This window comes from Protopterus annectens, chromosome 4.part1, assembly GCF_019279795.1.
Source record: "Protopterus annectens isolate FY-2018-M chromosome 4.part1, PAN1.0, whole genome shotgun sequence".
NCBI classification, from domain to species: Eukaryota; Metazoa; Chordata; order Ceratodontiformes; family Protopteridae; genus Protopterus; species Protopterus annectens.
The window spans coordinates 919,970,104-919,990,764 of record NC_056734.1 but is presented as its reverse complement, the minus strand read 5'-3'; positions in this window follow the sequence as shown (position 1 = coordinate 919,990,764).

Below are 20,661 nucleotides of genomic sequence, written 5' to 3'. Positions count from 1 at the left end.
CCCTGGATTGCTGGTGCCTGGCTACTATTAATGCTGGTCTTACCACAACCACTCTCTCCAGGGATACCATGCTCCTATACCTTTTCTCTCAGAAGAAGCAAAATGTTAGTACCAAGCTCATGATGAGAAGCAGGATACAACCTGTTTGTTCATCCACATAGTTGTCTGTCCCATGTCATCGAAGGCTCTGTAGGCTTGACATACCCTATTCCAGGTAGATGCCTTGATTAGCAACCAGAATAAACATTTGACTTTTGCATGTATTATGCTTTCTGTTCCTGGGCTGTTAAGATTTCACTAGGGTAATGACCAGATGGTGATGAGGAGCACAGATGCAGCGTCACAATATAATGTTCAATGTCCAGTGACATAGATATCCAAGGTTGCTCACACAAGCACCACAGCATCAGTGATCCATGTTAGGTGACAATTTCACAGCAATTCATGCAGCCTGCCCTTCAACAGCTTAATGGTGGATATCTGCATGACATGGCTCTGAGGTCTACTGCAGAGGAGTGGCCACCTTTGGCCAAATTGTGTGTCCACCAGCCACATGTCCTAGGTATGTCATACTGTACATTTATGTACCCAAAATACATGTCTGTGTTCCTACATCATGTCACACAATATCCAGCTTGTTGTCTGGTTGCTTGACAGGCATTGTAGCCTTGCAAGGACAAAGTAATGACTGCAATGTTCAACAACTAACTTTGCTGGAAATTGCACAGTGTCACATTTGTAGATATGCTATTGTGGTCATGCCTAATAGCAGGATTATGTTTAGTCCAAGGGCCACTTGCCTGGCAAAGCATTGTAATCACTAAACCATGTTATGGCACACTGTCAGGTGCTGTGTTACATTAGGGGACCTAGTTAAAGGTGACAACATGTTACATTTCACCATCTGTCATGACACTGCCCAAGGATGGCCTGCTGTGATGTACACATGAGCAAGATTCAGTTGCATAATGGCATTATCAGTGACTGCTGATGAGATGTGGAAAGTGTCCCTACACCTCTACTCCTATGCCACACAAACAGAACATGTTTGAGATGTGACTACATTACAAACCTTGATTCCATGCTATCTTACACACCAGTCAGGACATATGACAATGAGCATTTTGCCAACATGCACACCTCACCTCCAGCTCCACCCACACCCACATTACATACATATGCATGTGTGGAGCACCTTACCAGACATATTCCCAAACAACAGATCTCTCAGAAACCCATATGCACAGAAAAACATCCAGGCCTGGCTAAAATTTGCAAAACAATACATCAAGTCTCCCAAAAGCTATGGGAAATTGTGTTATGGTCTGATGAGACCAAGGGTGAACTTTTTGGCACATAATCATATCTCTGGAGAACACAATACACATAATAGCTCATGCACCACTGTCTCATCAAACACCTGAGGCAAAACACAAAATAAAACCTATTATCCATATGTGATAACATGATGTGACACATTGATGTTCATGTCACCAGTTAGCTGTATGTGAGTTGACACAATATGCCATACCACATATTGATGCAAGTCTGTCATTATCGGGTAACATAATGATGACACCATATTTCCTGTTTGTGTCTACAACTTGAGACATACTTCACTGGACCATATGCAGACACATAACTGAGCTTAGACACTTAGTGTCTCTGGCAAGTATGCTCATACCTTTCAGATGCATTTCATTCTCACCTAGAATGATGGCTCATTACACACAGAAAATGATGGAAGTCAATAATTGCCTTAGCATGTGGTGTCATTGTAAGCAGATGCACTACATGGCCTCCTGGGATATTTCCTCAACAGACCTCAGTGCTGTGCCAAAGATGATCTTAATCTGTCACCCTGGGATTTTGTGTACTGGTCAAGGGTGCTAACTGTGTTGGTTAGTATTGAAAAAGCTCACTTGCTCAAAGGTTAGTCCACATCCTTAACTATAATGCCCTGGACCAGTGGTGTGGCATCTCCACAAGGGGACCCAACAAAGTGCATCAGGTGTTTATCAATATGGGTTACCACTGCACCCCCTCCACTGTGAGGTCCTCCCTGATGAGATCTTACTGCAGATCGGTCTCATTAAAAGTAAGCATCACACCTACAACCCCCACCCCTTGCTGAAAATACAGTAATAAGCTTCAACAAAGCAAATTATAACATCATGTGGGATGGTTTACATAGCTTGACTGCACCTCCCCCCTCAGATGGGACAGGCAGGTATGCACAGCTCTACACCAATGTTTTATGCAAGAACCTGTGCAACTGCATAGACTCAGCTGTGCCTGACAGGAGGAAAACAAGCTCCTCATCGCACAGAAGATCTGCCTAGTGGATAACTGCCATTAGCAGGCTGGACAATAAGAGGTGGACATTGCTGTGTGACAGTTGGAGTGAGAGAGCCCCCTAAAATGGAAACATATCCTTCCTCAGCTAAAACAAAAAAAGAAAGTGTTGTGATATTCTGCAAAAAAAGTGTGTGACAAAATGAGCCTTTTCCACAAAGGACAACCACAACACACAGTGTAGTTACATGTGTAACCTCAGAGGAAAATCCCAGATTGTCGGTGAACTCGTACTTAATGATACCACATATAACAAGTCTGTAGTCATAGCTAACATGTTGTCCCACAGGTTCTGATTCAACTTCACTCCCCTGTCCTCATCACATATACCACATGACATCCCTACAGCCTGTCCCACACCTTCTATATCTATAGAGCAGGTCATAAATGGGCTCTCTAAAGAGGAAAAACAGCATCTATTGGACATGCTAACATCCCAGACTACATCCTACATGAGATCCAACAAGGATTGCTAACAACATTAGGAACTCTTTACTATCATAGTGTAACCACCTGCTGCATCCCAGCTGACTGGACAATGGCAAATGCTATTCCCTTGCACACAAGTGGCATATCAAGTGACCACAGGAAATGCAGACCTAATAGCCTGAGTAGCCATATCTGTAAGCCCATGGGTCAAATCATCAAGAGCTGATTAGCAAATATACAAACAGCTGACCCTACACAGTTTGGATTTCTGAAAGGAAAATCATGGCTGTTAAACCTGGTGAACATGTATGAGGCAGTCATCAAGCACTTTGATGAGGGAACATATGTGCATACAACCACCTGGACTTAGCCAAACCATGTGACACTATCCCCTATACAGGCATCATGGACAAAATCACCTAAGTAGGCATCAACAGTATATCATTGTAGGGGCCACTACGTGGCTCACTGATGGAACACATACTCATACTAGGGGAATCTCCCTCCAATAGCTGCTCTGTAACAACTGGTGCTCAACAGGGCTCAGTCCTAGGTCCTCTACTATGTGGAATCCATGTAACCACAGTACAAACACAAAGTGAATGTCTGTGGCTGACAAGGTGGCTTATGCCTGCAAACTGGGAGTGGTCATAGAATCTGTGAGTTATGTCAATATCCTACAAAAGGGTATTGATAAACAAATGCCTGTTGACATACTCACGGCCATAAACTCTATGCAAATATCTATGTAGTATAATTTCCATTGGTAATACCTATGTTTCTGTTAGGTAGCACAACAGTAGCAACACCTGATGTACATACCTAGGGGTGATAGACCTGGACATACAGGCATGGCCACATTGGTATACACCTAATGTACCTGAGATCACCAAGTCTCCCCAGTGGTAAGAAGGGAATCATATCTTGCTCATCTCATAACTGAGGGCACTGTCATCTGAAATTCACGTAGTCATAACCTTCATGTACTCTTCCCTCAGCATGCCAATATTTGAGTGCAATGGCCATTTTGTCATGTACCTTTCCTAGTGCTACTGGCAATTGCACAGAACACAAAGACCCCTCAAAATGGAACTTCAAGTCTTCATTATCTGTCCTATGAGGATTGTCTGAAACCACTGTCATTGTACCCTGTGTCATATACACTACTCAGCGGTGATCTCTGCCTTGCAAATGGGGCAATGTCTAACCCTGCTTAACTGGAAATGCTGAGTATCAGTAGATGGCATGATACAAAGATTACTCACTGTAAGGATATTCAGCTGGTATGTGACATTACTAATACATGCTGGTGGAAGAAATATGTCTAGCAGACTTTAGCAAACCTTTAAAACAGACTCTTGCCTAATGGCAATCAGAGCACATCATTGCCCTCATCAGATGCCATATGTATGATTGGCTGGGTGAGTGTCATTTCACCACAGGGCTTCTGTCTGTGTCCCTCATGGACAGGGGCAATATGAGCTGATTGTGCAAATAAGGGTAAGAACTTGGCTAGGATTGTAAGGGCAATAGGGCTATTAGGCTAGTAAAGTTCAATGATTATATGATTCCATAAGCTGATGTAAAATGCTCTAATATCCACACACACAAACCTGGCTACATTGAATGTAGCACAACTTCTAATTACTGTTTACAGGACACTGCAAAGCACACACACTCCAAGTTGCCTGCAGGTAGATTAAAAGCCCTACCTATCTAATAGTACATACTACAGATCACAGTAAGTAACAGACATGCCACACCTCAAGTTGGCCATTAATATCTCTTTATGACACCATATGCTAGATGACATCAGCAGGCCTTGTGATCAAGCATTTGGAAGCCCACATCTGTAAAATCCTACCTCTTTCTATGTCAGTGAGGTGATCACATTGATATTATAGGAAGATACACACACACACACACACACACACACACACACACACACACACACACACACACACACACACACACAATTGCTTGAAGTGAGATTAGAACCCCTACCTATTTAGTCTAACACACTGTAGATCACAGTAACTATCACATGTGCGATGGATGAAGTCTGACATGAGAATGGTAGTTGGTAGTCTTAGGGTACATGACATCAACAGGCCATGTGGAAGACAGGAGTTTGGAGGCCAGCATCAACTTACAGGGCCAAAAAGTGCAGAACTATTGCAGTTTGGTAGTCAATGAGGGATTCTCAGTTGATTTGCAGGGAGATGCACATAGCACACAGACACACACACACACACACACACACACACACACACACACACACATACACACATGCACCAAGTGCCTGTAATGCGATTAAAACCCCTACCTGTCTAGTCTTACACACTATAGATTACAGTAGTTATCACACACACACCACAGCTGAAGTCTCTTTTATGCATGAGCGCAGGCAAACTACTTGTGGATTACATAAACTAGGCTTGTGTTCAACAGCATCTGTAGCCTGCATAGTGATATTGTTTCTTACTGTTATCTGCATCTAGTAGCCTAGCAGTCAGATAACTGTTATTTATCCTAGCTATGTGGCTACAGTTGCCATTGTGGCCATATGTGTATGTTTACATTTGGATGGGCAAGCCTATGGGCAAGAACAATGTGCCATGTCAATGCATGCATAGACAAAATTATACGTTATAGCACCTGTTCACCTGTTGGTGTATGTGTTATGGCATCCAGCAGGCACAGTGGTATGTAAGTGCATTATCTACTGTTGAGCCTTTACTTTTGATCCTTTGAGTAACATTATATATGTGTCATAGTGCAGCTTTACTCAACATTATCAGGGTATGCAGGAGAATACAGACATACACACACACATATAAACATATATATGTATGTATATAACAGGGATGCATGATATATACACATATATGTGTATGTGTGTTATGTAGATATATTGGGAGATATAGAAATACATGTGTTTATTTATTATTTATTTGACATTTGTTTATTGGGGTGGTCTGTCTGGGTCTACGGAACCCGTTTTCAGCAGAGGCCAGGGAGAAATGATCAGCATACAGTAAAATACAAATACAGTATAATCCAATGCAATACAAATGACATTAGAAATACTATACAAAAATAAGTTGAAAGAACATAAACTATGTTACAAGATATTACATTATATACTACACATCTAGACAAATATATAGAGTTAAAACATTATAGACAATAGCAGTCACTCTCACCATATACATAGCCTATGAGTAGATACTGTCCAAAACTAGTATGTAGGTAGTGCAATGTATGACACTGACTGTTATAGTACATGAAAAAATAAAATGTTGGTTTCAGTTAGGAAAATAATAGCCAGAGACGTAGTGATGCAGAAAAGTAGTCAGAGTTAAGAAGAATAGAGGCATTACAGTATGAGCAGTAGCTTAAAGATATGGTATAGAAACACAGAAGGAGTTAGGAGAACCTTAGAATCTTGCAGACTATGAGGGAGTAAAATGTGACAGAATAGGAGAATGGGGCTAATGTGGAAGAAGATGTATACATACATATATATATATATATATATATATATATATATATATATATATATATATATATACATACATATATAGGTCTACTTGAAAACACCGGCAGCGCACAATGGCGACCACGAGAACACCGACACCGGAAGATCGACAATGGAGAAGACCGACAGTTAAGAATCCCGATGCTGAGAACACCGACATGTTAAGGTAAGTGTGCGATAGGGACGGATGTTAGGGTCAGGGTGTGGATAAGTTAAGTGTGCGATAGTGACGGACTTTAGGTTTAGGGGCAGGTTAATGAGTTAGGGTTAGGGTGCGGGTAAGGTAAGTGTGCGATAGTGACGGACTTGAGGGTTAGGGGCAGATTAAGTGAGTTAGGGTTAAAGTGCAGGTCAGGTAAGTGTTTAGGGTTTAAACTATATACATTTTTAGCAATATGCTTTGTAAAGATGAATAATTTGTAAAATACTTTTGAATAAGAGATAGATTTATTTATTTTATAGAAGTAAACAATTTGTAAGTAAAGGGTCAGCTAATATTTTTACTGACAGTTAGTATTGTTAAGTTTATTTACAGATGACTAGGTTTTATATTATTATAATCTTTTAGAAAAGTTAAACAAACGTTTAAACATTTTAAATACTGAATGTTATTGACATGACATTAGAATACATTAAATTAAGTAAGACTTCAGTGAAGAAATTCTAGTTTTCGTTAGTATATACAGATTTAATTGATGTTAATTATTCAATTATTTTAGATGACTATTTAAACAAGTGTGTATCAAGGTTGGTTGCTGTCTGATGAAGTTCTATCATTTTTTAGGACGAAAAACGCTGTGTAGTGTTTCACAGTACTTGTTGGTTAACACGTTTTAACTTTGGATGTAATAAAAAGCTGTTCGAAACAAAAAGCTGCTTGGATACTTTTGCACAGACCATTTTCTGAGAGGTTGGCATTACCAGTTTTTGTCAAGTGTGCGATAGTGACAGAGTTAAGGGTTAGGGGTGGATTAAGTGAATTAGGGTTAGGGTGCGGGTAAGGTAAGTGTGCGATAGTGACGAACCTTAGTGTTAGGGTTTGGGTTAAGGTTAGTGCATAGATAGTTGTGTATGTAAGGTTTAGTGTAGGTTTGTAAGGTTTTTGGTGTGCTTGTGTTGTGTGTGTGTTTTTCGGGAAAGGTATTTGTTTTGTTGATTATCGGGATATTGGTTTGTTGGGCATGTGAAGTTTTGTGTATTTGAACTTTCATTTTTTTGTCATTTTTTTCATGTCAGTTATTTCATTGTCGGTGTTTTGGCGTGTCGGTGTTATCAGGTAGACCCATATATATATATATATATATATATATATATATATATATATATATATATATATATATATATTTTTTTTTTTTTTGTGATATGCATAGAGATAGATATACTATCTATGTATGGGGGACAGAAATACTGACAGACAGATATGTATATATATACATATATATATGTATATATATATATATATATATATATATATATAGATATACATATATATATAAATAAATATATATATATATATATATATATATATATATATATATATATATATATATATATATACATACATATATATATATAACAGGTGAGTCTGAGCGAGGAGCAACAGAATTGCAAACAGAATCTAGTGGGATTTTCACTACTTATAAACTGACTCCAGCCCACACCTACCTGTATTCCAGTCTGGGATTTTGTGTGTTACAAAAAATGACATCTGTCTCTGTTTCTGCAGTGCTGCTCTTCACACAAATTGTCTATGAATTTCTAAAGCTGTCTGATGTAATTAATATGTGACAGAGGTTAATAATATTACACCACACAAAACTGACAATCTGTAAATCACAACATATTAATACCTCAAATCCAAAAGAAGAGAGCACTTCTAGATTACAACCATCAATGCCATCACACATGCTAATTGCCCTAGTCCATTGAGCCAGACAAGCTGTCTGACAGAGGAAGGTCATTCATCACACAGTCACCTTAATAAATATGTACATTGTTATTCCTGCGTTAATTAATATATACAATGTATAATCAATTTCTATCTTACTATTCTGAGACTGCCTGAAATGCTGATATACCATTGATGAGTTACTGTTACAACAGTTATAAGGGAATACTGCTGTGTTTGGGGTAGGGGAACAACATCACATGTTCTGCTGGGATACTCAATAGTCCAAATATCATGTAACCCCACTGTCTAACATCTCCTTTAAATGATGTACCAGTAATCTGTTGCAGTAGGACTGCATGGATATTCCATGAATGAGGCCTAATGAATAGTAATAGAAACATGATAGTGGAATGGGTATCTGTAGTTCCATGTGGATGTTATTTCTATCCAAATAGCCCACTGTATGAGCTTGCATAAATGCAGCAGATCCATACATACAATGCTATATCATAATAATCCTTGCAAGTTCTGTGTAGGTTAGCGACTTACCTTGCAAAAGCAGCAGTTGACACAACTGTAGTTCAGGGTTGACTCTGTCTGATGCAAGCAGTACACAGCCAATACATGGCTAGGTACAGGTTGTGTGGGCTGTCTGGCATCAATTTTAATATATGTATGTGAGTAGGAGTAAAGTGTCAGTCCCGAGGTTGTCACTCAATGTGCTATGCATTGTCTCTTAGCCAAAGCCAGGGTGTACTGAGCATGCCTACATCTGCCTACAGGGGCATCAGCAAGGGATTCCTCCTCCAAGTGCTCCAGTGACTGTGGATGTGATGACCTAGGCACTGGTGGGGGGCTGTGTACCCCTTCCTTTGCTGATCCTGCTGCAGCAGTTTCCACAAGATCAGATTATGTAGCATAGCACACACTGTGAATATATGTGCACATGTGGCTGGAAAGTACTGCAAGGCTCCATCAGATATACCTAGGCACCTGTACCATGACTTCAGAAGCCCAAACACATGTACTATAATGTTCCTAGTTTGTCTGTGTGCCTCATTATGGCATCCTTCCATGGGTGTGTGTGCATTTCTGATGGGTGCCATCATCGACGGCATAGCTAGCATCCCCCAGTAAATGTCCATGTGAGATGTTCCCACTAGCAATCATCTGGTACAGCTGTGATGTTTGCTAGATAAGGTAGTTGTGATAACTGCCAGGACTACATTCAGGATAATCCCTTGGGTACTGCACATGACCTGGCAGTTGATGGAGCTGTATCCCTTGCAGTTAACGTAGATTCTACCCTGCTCACCAGGTGGTGCCTTGATGTGCACATGAGTACAATCTATGGCACCCAGTACTTCAGGGTAGTGTCCTACACAGTAGAACTGTTGCAAATTGCTGGCCCTCACCTCAGGAGAGAGGAGAAAAGGTATGTGCTCACTGGCATCTGGTATCATAGCATCCAGGAACTGGTGGAATATCCCAGATGCAGATGTCTGTGACACCCCCATCATGTCCCCAGTTATTCTTTGGAAAGTACCAGTTTCCTAAGGGCTACACAAACATTTGTTTCCACTGGGATGGGTTCCCTTTGGTTTGCTTTGGGTCTGAGTTGAGGGCAGGAGAGCTCATGAGTTCTTTGCAGTATGTCTGTAACCTTCTTACCTACCCTACCTTTATACCTTACCACCTACTACTCTCAATCAGCCCCTGCACTTTCAACTCATTATTTAACTATCTGTACCTATCCTTTCTCCCCCAGAACCCTTCCTATCCAATCTATCATTTATACATATTTCATCCTACCAGGTATTTTATGTTTCATAATAGACTTTTCAGCAGCACACCAGTGTTTTTCCATAACTAAAGACTGTCAACTCCATATAAAATAAGCCAGAAATGATGGCACTGCAGTTTCTCATTACAGAGCAGACCTTGTCCTGGCCCCCCTTTTAAATGACTCACACTACCATCAAAAGACAGTTGATGACCTTTATTAATACAATTAATACAACCAATTATTAACTTTACTCACATTAAACAACAATTAACGGAAGTCTTCACATTCTTCCCAGCAACATCAGGGCAGCATACTCACCCTGTCCGAGTCATCCGCTAGGACAGTGTACTCACTCACCCTATCCAAATCATCTATTAGGGCAGTGTACCTACTCATCCTGACCAAAACCTTAAATGGGCAGCATACCTGATCACCCTTTCTAAATAAGCAGCATTCAAATAAGCTCACTTATTATTATCGAGCAGCGTCCATCAACTCACTTGATCTCCAAACTTAATCCCATCAGCACCATCACCTGGAGGGGGAAAATAAGAGGGAAATTCTGTCCCTCTACTCTGTCTAATAACCCCCACTTAAATGTCAGTAAATAAAATGACATGAAAAGAAAAAGTGGGAGGGAGGGTCACCAACTAAGCCCCTTCCCAAACCTACCTCTCTTCCCCTAACTCCTCAAGCCAATTAACCCCTTAACATCCAAAACCCAGCTAATCTAACTTAATACTAAACACAACCCCCTATTCCATGTATTTAGCTCCTCCTTCCCTCCCCATAAAAGGAGAGTCCTGGACAAATTGGTTTGTCCCAAACCTTATTTGTCCTGCCCCCCCTTTTAAATGACTCACACTAACACCAAAAGACAGCTGACAACCTTTATTAATACAATTAATACAACCAATTATTAACTTTAATCACATAAAATAACAAATAACTGAAGTCTTCACTTTCTTCCCATCAACACCAGGGCAGCATACCCACTCACCCTGTCCAAGACATCCATCAGGGCAGTGTATCCACTCACCCTGTCCAAGACTTCCATCAGGGCAATGTATCCACTCACCCTGTCCAAGACATCCATCAGGGCAGTGTAGCCACTCACCCTGTCCACATCATCCATCAGGACAGCATACTTACTCACCCTGACCATAACCTTAAATGGGCAGCGTATCTATTTACCCCTTCTAAATAAGCATCATCATCCAAATAAACTCACTTATTATTATCAACCAGTGTCCATCAACTCACTTAATCCCCAAACTCAATGCCATCAGCACCATCATGTAGAGGGGGAACAGAAGAGGGCAATCCTGTCCCTCTTCTCCAACAACCAGCCTGATCCCAGACTGTTCCCCCTTATCCCATAACTTTTACCATACCCTCTAAAAACAATTTCAAATGTACATTAAATAAATCTAAACCAACATCACTCAAATGCACCCCATCTGATCGAAGCCAAACACAATCTCTATCTTTGAAGTCCCTATGCTTTGTAATGTACATGCCTAATCCTCTCAATTGGCTCTGGTTAACAAACCTCTGAACCCGCTCCACACCCTGGTAACTAACTGCATTCCTCCAAATCAAATGTGGCACTATTTCTGACCATTCAATATACATACCAGGGCATAACATCTGTAACTTAAACAAGTCTTCTGCTATAGTATCCACCAACTGTTTCTTTGGAAGAACTCCCAGATCATTACCACCTAAGTGCATTACTAATATTCATGGACAATCTACTTGCAACCTTACCACTTCAAACTCATACATCAGGTGATCCCATTTAAGCCCTCTAATCCCATGCCAATTAACTGTACAACCTAACTGAGACAAACCCAGATTCTTTCCATCCATCTTAACCACTGCCCGTTTTTCTGCCCAATGGATATAAGAATGACCCAGGATGACAATCTGCTTTCATAAAAACAAATAGTAAAATTCTTATCTAATATAAGATAAAAAGGCATTAGAAGACCACCTCCCAACTCTTCTAATAACCTCAATGGAACAGTCTTCCCTAGCCAAGTCTGAAGCCTTACCAATGCGAAAAAAATGAGATGCAAACCACTCCACTGGAAACCCCATGCAGCGAAAAACCCTCATGATGATTTGCACAAGCTGACCACTTGTCACCCTCCTGCCATCCGACAACCAGAAAACCAAGTCACATGGGACCCCCCACCTGATCCACCTTAGTTCCATTGCCCATCTTACTGGGCAAAGCCTAGCATTTCTATCTTTTTTGAGCACTATTGATGTACCTTTCCCAACTGACCTATCTTAGTCCTTCATAACCCAATAACCACCATCCCACGGCCTATCATGACATCCCGCCAAATAATGATCCTAACAACTCAGACACATGGAATGCATCAAAATATAACCACACACACAAAGTGACCCACATCATGTAATCCAAGGTCCCTTCCAGTAAGGCTTAACCTCTAAGTAAAACTTTCAAATACTCCCTCTTCAATGACCATCACATATCACTATGCTCTCCAGCTATTCTTCCCCATCCCCTCAGCATCTGCTCAACCATCCAAGACTTTATAAAATCGTGTAACCCAGATATACACACAAATATGCTAATTGCAGCTAAATCCACCCTGTTTGTAATGCCTTCCCTAAACCCCAAGCCCAAGGTAAGTATGAAGCAGTAACTCTTCTGACCAAACCCCCTCATCTTCAGGTAACTGTAAAACAAACTGATCAAATTTGTAAAGAGCCCTACCATAAGCCTTCCTAGTAGACATCACCCAAGATTGTCACACCAACCTCCTAGTTATCTCTACCCCCACACTCCTCTGGCAACAGTAATGATACTTCCTTCACTCCTGGTGCCAGCTGTCAAAATCTGAAAAACTGAAAACAGGACAAGCTGTTAGCAATGGCATTGATCACCCCAGGCACATGCACCCCTGTAAATGAAAAATTAATTATCAAACTCTGTAAAACCAACTTATGCAAAATCAGCAACAGCATCTCTGATCTGGCCATCTTTGTCTGCAACACTCTCACCAAAGCCATGTTATCCAAATGAAAAATGACCTGCTTCCCCTGCAAGTGCTCTTATCAAACTACAGAAGCTGCTCTAATTGGCATCAACTCCAGAAATGCCACCTCCCTTTTCCATTCCTCCTTCCAATCCAATGGCCACTGGGGTGCAAACCACTGTCTCCCAAAATAAGTACCCATCCCAATGCCCCCTGCAGCATCTGTGAATAACTGGAGCTCCTCTTGCCTGACTCCATCTACCTGTCAAAAGGAAATCCCATTGAACTGGTCCAAAAAACACAACCAAAGCAACAAATCCTCCCAAACCAACTTGTTAACCCTCACCCAATGGTGCTTACTCTTATCCCCTTTTAATAAAAATGTCACTGACCTACACAAAGTACGCCCTGGATGCACCACTCGATATGCAAAATTCTAATGCCCTAACAGCTCCATAACTGTGTAGAGCTGTACCCTATCCTTAGCCAGACCTGACCTAATCATAGCCTTCAATCTTTATATCTTATCCCTAGGCTGACAAAACAATCCCCATTCCGCATCCACTAATAATCCCAAAAAATCAAACACTCTCACTGGCCTTCCAACTTATGCCAGGCCAATTGAACCCCTAAGTTGTCCCACATTCCCAAGAATTCTTGCAACCCTTCCTGTGCTCCTGTCCATCATTCCTCAGCTAGCAAGAAATCATCCAAGAAATGCACCACCTTCTGCGTGCCAACCTGCTGTTGCCACACCCAATGAAGCATCATACTGAATTTCTCAAAGATTGCACATGTGACTGAGCCACCCATCGGCATGGCCCTGTTGAAAAAAAATGTAATACCTACCATCATGCCCAGTAATTACCACTCTTCCTGCCTGATTGGCAGCATATAAAAGGCTGAGTCAGCATCCATCTTGACTAACCATGGATCCTTAAAACCCCTAATGACCCCGACCTCATCATTCAAGGAGGCATAACTAACCCTGGTATCTTCACCTGCAATGAAATCATTGACCAAGTTCCCTTTGGGATATGACAAATGGTGAATCAACCTGAACTCCTCCACCAGACCCAATGGAGAAACCTTAAAATTGTCAAAAGGCCGGCTGTCAAAAGGACCCAGTAACTGACTTGCTTGATGCTCCTTCTCAACCAATCCCCATAAAATGTCCTCTTTACCTCACACTGATTGCAGATTCTTGCAAGCCTTCCCATTCCCCACCACCCTGGATTTAATAGAGAACCCCCATTCAAAACACTACAATTTTTCCTCCTTAATCACAGTATCAGGAAAGGATTGGAGCATGAGGTACAACACCACCACCTTAAAGGGTGAGTGCGATCCCTGCTCTTCCCCTAACCTCCTGAAGAGACTCCTACCACTTGATCCATGAAAATTACCTCTACCCCTAAAGTTCTGAAACCCTTGATAAGATGGAAAGCTCCTGTCCACTGATGTTATGTTTGCATTCATACAATTGACCTCATTGCGCCCACATTGAGCAGCTGGATGGCTCGCCCCACACCTTGAAGAAACATGCAAGAACTTGCACCCACGATTAACTTATTGCATTAAAGGTCCAACACACACCACTTCATTTTCCTGCTTTGCCAGCTCTAATACTCCTGCTGTAACTGTTCAGCATGGTAGCCAAGCAGATGTCTGGATGGCGCACCTCCCAGCGGAGAGAATAATCCACCACTTTCCTCTTCAAAAACCTCTGGGCATACCACAACCAAGCATTCCCAGACCGTAAATGCTGAGCCTCCTGAATTGTGAGAAAATAACCCAAAAGAGGCAATGCCAAAGTTGCATCCTTTACCAGCAGCACCACCATACAGTAAATGAAACCCACTACCTAGCTATCCCATGTCCAAGGTTGAATCCTTCCTACCCTTCTTCTCCCCAATGCAGCCAGGGCCCCCAATAAATCTTTACTATTTGCAAACTCAGACTCCACCAACTGCTGTACCCCTTCTGCATTGAGCAACTCAAAAACATTCACATAATACCCCCTCCAAATCTTCAACTTAACTCTGGTAGGATTGTGGGGAGTCAAAAAGACTGCCCCCATTCCTTGACCCAAAGTCTGAGTAGTTAACCAGTCACCCAGGTGAAGACTGAAATCAGAACCTATCTCATAACCCGATCCCCTGACTCTGCACTATTTTTCTTAATTGCCACCCCCCCCAATGGCCCCACAACTTCCCATAACCTCCATTTTAGCCCCCCCATGTCATTCCAGTCACAGCCAAATTCTATCCTGATGGTTTCCCTGTCCTCCCCAACTGTCCTCACATGCCCTGCATCAGCCCTACCTACTAAAACAATCAATGTAAAATCATTACCTGCTCCTCCTTCTTGACTCCTGCCAGGCACTGGTGGGGTAACTGGAACCACCTCATTTGATGCTCACTGTCTCTTGTCTCAAGCTGCCAACTTAGCCCTTGGAGTGCACCAATGCCTCTTTTGGCCTGATTCCCCCACCTGTTCTGTCGACAACACATCAACATTAGGCAGATGCTAGAACAGCTCTTCCACCTGGGCCACTATTGCCTCCCAGCACTGTCAAAGCCTCTGCATGTTAGCCATCTGAAAGGAGAAAAAAAACACACATTATCATATAAGTTATAATAGCATCCACTCTAACAGTCTGCAGCAAGCTATCAAGAGTCATGTTAAAGACCTGTCACTCTCCACTGAAAACTGTAGTAACCAGTGATTTTTTTCTTTTGTTTTGTTTTTATTTTAATATAATTATATCCCAACCTTAAACCATAAGCAGTCAGTGCATTCAAGCAAAGCCCCAATAACCAGCATTAAACAGCTTTTGTTTTTGTTTTTTTCTCTCTTCTGATAAATGAGTGCTTCTTTGAACTTTGGGTAACCTGCTATGGCTTGCAGCTGCTTTTTTTTTTTTTTTTTGTCAAATCCTTCTGCAAACTGCAGAGCATTTTGCTGGTTAAATGAGTGGCTAATATTGCACTAGACACCCTCCCAACCCCCTGCTACTGTGGAACCCCCCCCTGTTTGCTGGGACCCTTGCCTTCTTGCTGGAATCCTTTGATCCCTCTCTGCATGGCTCTCATCACTGGCATCCTCATACCTCTAGTATTATGATACTCCCTGCCATTCCTCCCCGGTCTCTTTATTTCTCTTCTCTCCACCCCTTTTGTTTTTATTTTTTTGTTTTTTTTTTATAAAACCTAGCCTTGCCTATACCTAAACCAAGCCCTATCTGCCATACAAACACTTCTCTCACCAACTAATCTATCCAGATCTACATCCCCGGCCCCCCTCCCCCTCCTAATAGTCACTAACTCAGAGCACATGTGCGGGCCACTGAGAGCTCATTAATGTTCAGAAGACCATGAAACAAACTCACCTTCTCCCACCTACATCACGGGGCTTATCTATGGAACACTCCAGTGATGAAAAACCCCATCCCACCAACAAATGGAGCAGGAAACAACATGAGCAACTATACACCTCTTCACCCTACTGCACCTCCTCAACCCGTGAACTCCAGAAAACGCAGAAGAAATGCAACAGGAGCAAGGTAATCTACAGCTGCAGGGAGAAATTCTCTCTCCTTCTATTTTTTTTTTTTTTTATATTTGCTTAGAGCAGATCAGAACAGGGATAATTTCCCCCGCCAGCCATATAAAGTAGCCAGCCTACATACTATTTTCCCAACCCAATGCCCCAACAACCTAACTGTTAAAGCTAACCTACTCCCTCACTCCCCTACTGCACTGTCATTCCCCTTCACTCCTCTGTCACAGCACCCCTGACCAAAACAAATTACTTAATTACCCACATAAAATATATCCACATACACAGCTACTCTACCTCACTTTACCAAGCAGTTGACCAAAAGCACCCACTAAGCACACATACCCTCCAAGGCCTACCTGTCACTGAAGCACCTACAGGTCATTCTGGACGTAAGTCAGTGTCCCTCACCATCTCACGCCTGAATGTGACACTACTTCCCCTGCTTTAGTAATATAAAAACTAAGCCCCTCCTCAAACCTACCTCACTTCTTGTAACTCCCCAAGCCAATTAACTCCTTAACATCCAAAACCCAACTAACCTAACTTAATACTAAATACAAACCACCCTCCCCATTCCCTGTATTCAATTCGCCCTTCCCTCCCCCCGAAAGGTGCGTCCTGGAGAAATTGATTAGTTCCAAACCTCATTTTTGGTAAGACAACACTAATATTTCAGATGTAAACTTCATACAGAAAACAGAGCAGACAATCTCTACATATAATAATTGCAGCTGTTAAACAAATTGCACAGCAGCAGTGTTTACTTCAGCAAAAGCCTCAAAGAACTTCAATAGACCAGCACTAAATCAACAAACTTCAGCAGTGTTCATTCAGAACATACAATATATTAGCCAGTTAACAGCTATCTCCACAAACTTTCAAGTTCTAGTGTGATATCACACAGCAAAAAAAAAAAAAGAAAAGATTTAAAAAGATGCAGACGACAGGATACATTCTTCCAGAATCATAAAGTTATGTATGACTTTATATGCACTTTTTAGTTAACAGCTCAAAAAAGTTTAAATTCATCAGTAAAAGTAATTTGCATACCTCTTGTATAAACATGTCAAGTAATACTTCTACAGTTAGGACATCAGTAAATGTTTGGTTTAAAGTTAAAAGTTGGGTGAAGCAGTCTAAAAAACTCTGTTCCAGATATGTACTTTTAAAGTTAAAAGTTATTAGTTCAGGAATGTTAAATATTTCTAAATGCAAAAGGGTTAAATCACAGAAGCAGGCTAAAGCAAAGCATTTGCATAATGAGTCAGCTTCTATCAGTATGGTTTCAGGCTTTAACACATTCTTGTGTAAAAGCTTCAGCACATACAATTCAACATGCAGAGTTAAGTTGTAGTACAGTTTCAAATACGAACGTTCAGAATGTATTACATTCTTGTTTATATATAATTCCAGGTACAAAGTTAAGTACCAATATAGTAAATACAGACAAAAATATCAGTGTACAAATCAGTGCAAAGATTGCAATGAGGAGGGATAATATACAGACTTCATTGCAAACTACTATTTCAGAGCAAAGTAAAGAAATAACACATTCCATAGCTTGAGTCAGTGTTGTTGCTAGTTCTATAATAAAGGATTTTCAGCTCATCTATAAAGGGTGTGGCAGTCCAGTACCAAACCAGTTAATTTATCTGTCATTGTTTAAGGTTAAAAGAAATGACAATATTTCATTGTTTACAGAAAAATTATGAGATAATGTACTGATTAACAGAGATAAATCAACTTCAGTTACACATAGATCTTTATTAGAGGACAAAAAATGTAGTTTTTTCAGGATTTAAAGGGTCAAAGAGTACAGCAGCTAACAGTTCAAAGTGTAACAATTTTGTAGTAGGTATGAACATGTCATTAGAGTTATATACTGTTTTAGACTTCAGTAAGAAGATTTTTTGCAAATGTACAGAATTTGAAAAATTGGTTATGACAGAAACATGCAGATTTATGGTTTAAAGATAAAATAAATTCCAGTTCGGCTGACACAGCTAAAGTGCTCAGAAAGACATATTGGGTGTTGCCAGTTAGAAAAAAGGGTATCCGTATGCAACTATGTCTTGTAGGATATACCAGAAATCACAGTCAATTCACAGAATAAAGGGTTTACAGTTACAGATTTGGCAAATTAATTTTTAGTGTTATTGCCTTGTTTAGCAGTCATTAGTTAAAAGCTTTGTATTAAAATGCTGATATGCATAAACAAAATCTTAATCTTCTTCTTCTTCTTCTTTCAGCTTTTCCTGGTTAGGGGTCGCCACAGTGGATCACCTGTCTGCTCATGATTGGCACTAGAATTTTATGGTGTTGAGTTGCCAGCACAGCACCCAACCTTCCACGGATACAGAGGCAAAAAAAAATTGCAAATGCTACATTGTAAAAGTGACATTACAGTCAAGAGTTCAAATCCTATGCATAAAAACAGTACATCATAAATATTGTGTGTCAAGAAAGCCACAGGTTCAACTATTATGTTTGGAAGACTAGACAAATAAACGTCCAGAATTAGATCCATTTAAATCTGGTAATAAATGTATTTATGTAATCAGTTTAAGATTGTATATATTTACCAAACACACCAAATCAGATTACAACCAGCTTACAAACTGAATTAAGGACAGTACTGTATGCCATAAGGCAGTATGGTAAAGATCAATTTAATGCATTTACAGTTGTTACTATTTATCCAAGAAAATTGTAGACAGCAATAATAAATTCTTGCAGCATTCAGTAGTACTGAAAAGTTAAATGATGTCAGCTAAAGTTCAGAATATAACATGTACCAGTTCTCAGTTATGCTTTTATCTGTGTTCAGTTAACACTGGCAAAAGATATTCCCCCGGATTCATGAAGCTCGGCGCAAGGCCGGTGTAAGGCGTGCGCCGGCAGTGCAGTGTATAATCGGCGTAGCAGCGCCACATGCATAGTAATGAGTGCGCGCCGCAACCACAACCACGTGCAGAGGGCACGTGTGCGAGCCCAAGTAGGATACGCCCATAGGCGTGGCCAAGCCGGCAGACGAGGAGCAACCTAAAGTGCTGACTGTCACAGGCCACCTGCAATAGTAACCGCACCAGCCAGTGTCCGTGGATAATGAAACGTCCGCAGAGTATGCAACATAGTACCTGTTTACACAAAACGGAGAACCAAACATTAACCCATGAAGTCCAAATTGTACCCGTCCAAGGAACAAAGGATACGCGTAATACCGTGTCCGTCACGCAATGCACTGTCAGTGGGCATACCCAGTGAAGGTGTACCGCAGCATGTCAGCGCGCTGCACCTACACACAAGTAGCCCCATGGGCATGGTCACCAGCAGTAGTGAGAGTACACAGCCGGGCAGCCGTGTTTATATAACAACCAGAAGGAAACCAGATACCCTAAACACAGACAAACATGTGCATAGCAACATGTACTACACCCAGCAACATGCCCGTCGCATACACATAGGACGTATGCGGCGTAATATCCAGAAGCAGAACCCATGCATGCAAATGTAATACACAACAGCCCCGTCATAGCACGTAACCAGCACCCATGTACGACTGTCCACCCAACCCAGCTAGCAGCCTTGCGCAGCTGCACACCTACACACAGTGGGTATACCTCAAATGTAGTATGAAGTATTGTCCTAGGCAGTGCCACGCATGCAAATATGTACCCCACATGTCAACATCCCACCTCAGGTACTGATATCCAAATGGCTGCATGTGAATGTGTTGGCAGAATGCGTACATCCCGCATGTGGTATGGACCTGTCGAAACCCCATAGGCGTTCACACGCCACGGTGTCCATAACTGTACACATCTGGACAAAGCAGTATGTGCAGCCACTGTACCGATGATTAGCTACGCAGACATGTCAAACATAACACATAGGGCGGAACATCTGCCCACCAAACAGGACACCCCAACAGGGTGCCACATGCACAGAAGGTGAAGGTGGGACATCACACATAGATAATAGTGGTGCCGGATGGCCAAACACCCACGGCCAATGCAAAGGATTGAATAACATGTATATGCCTGGATGAATGGGTATGTCATATCATGGGAATAGGCTAAGC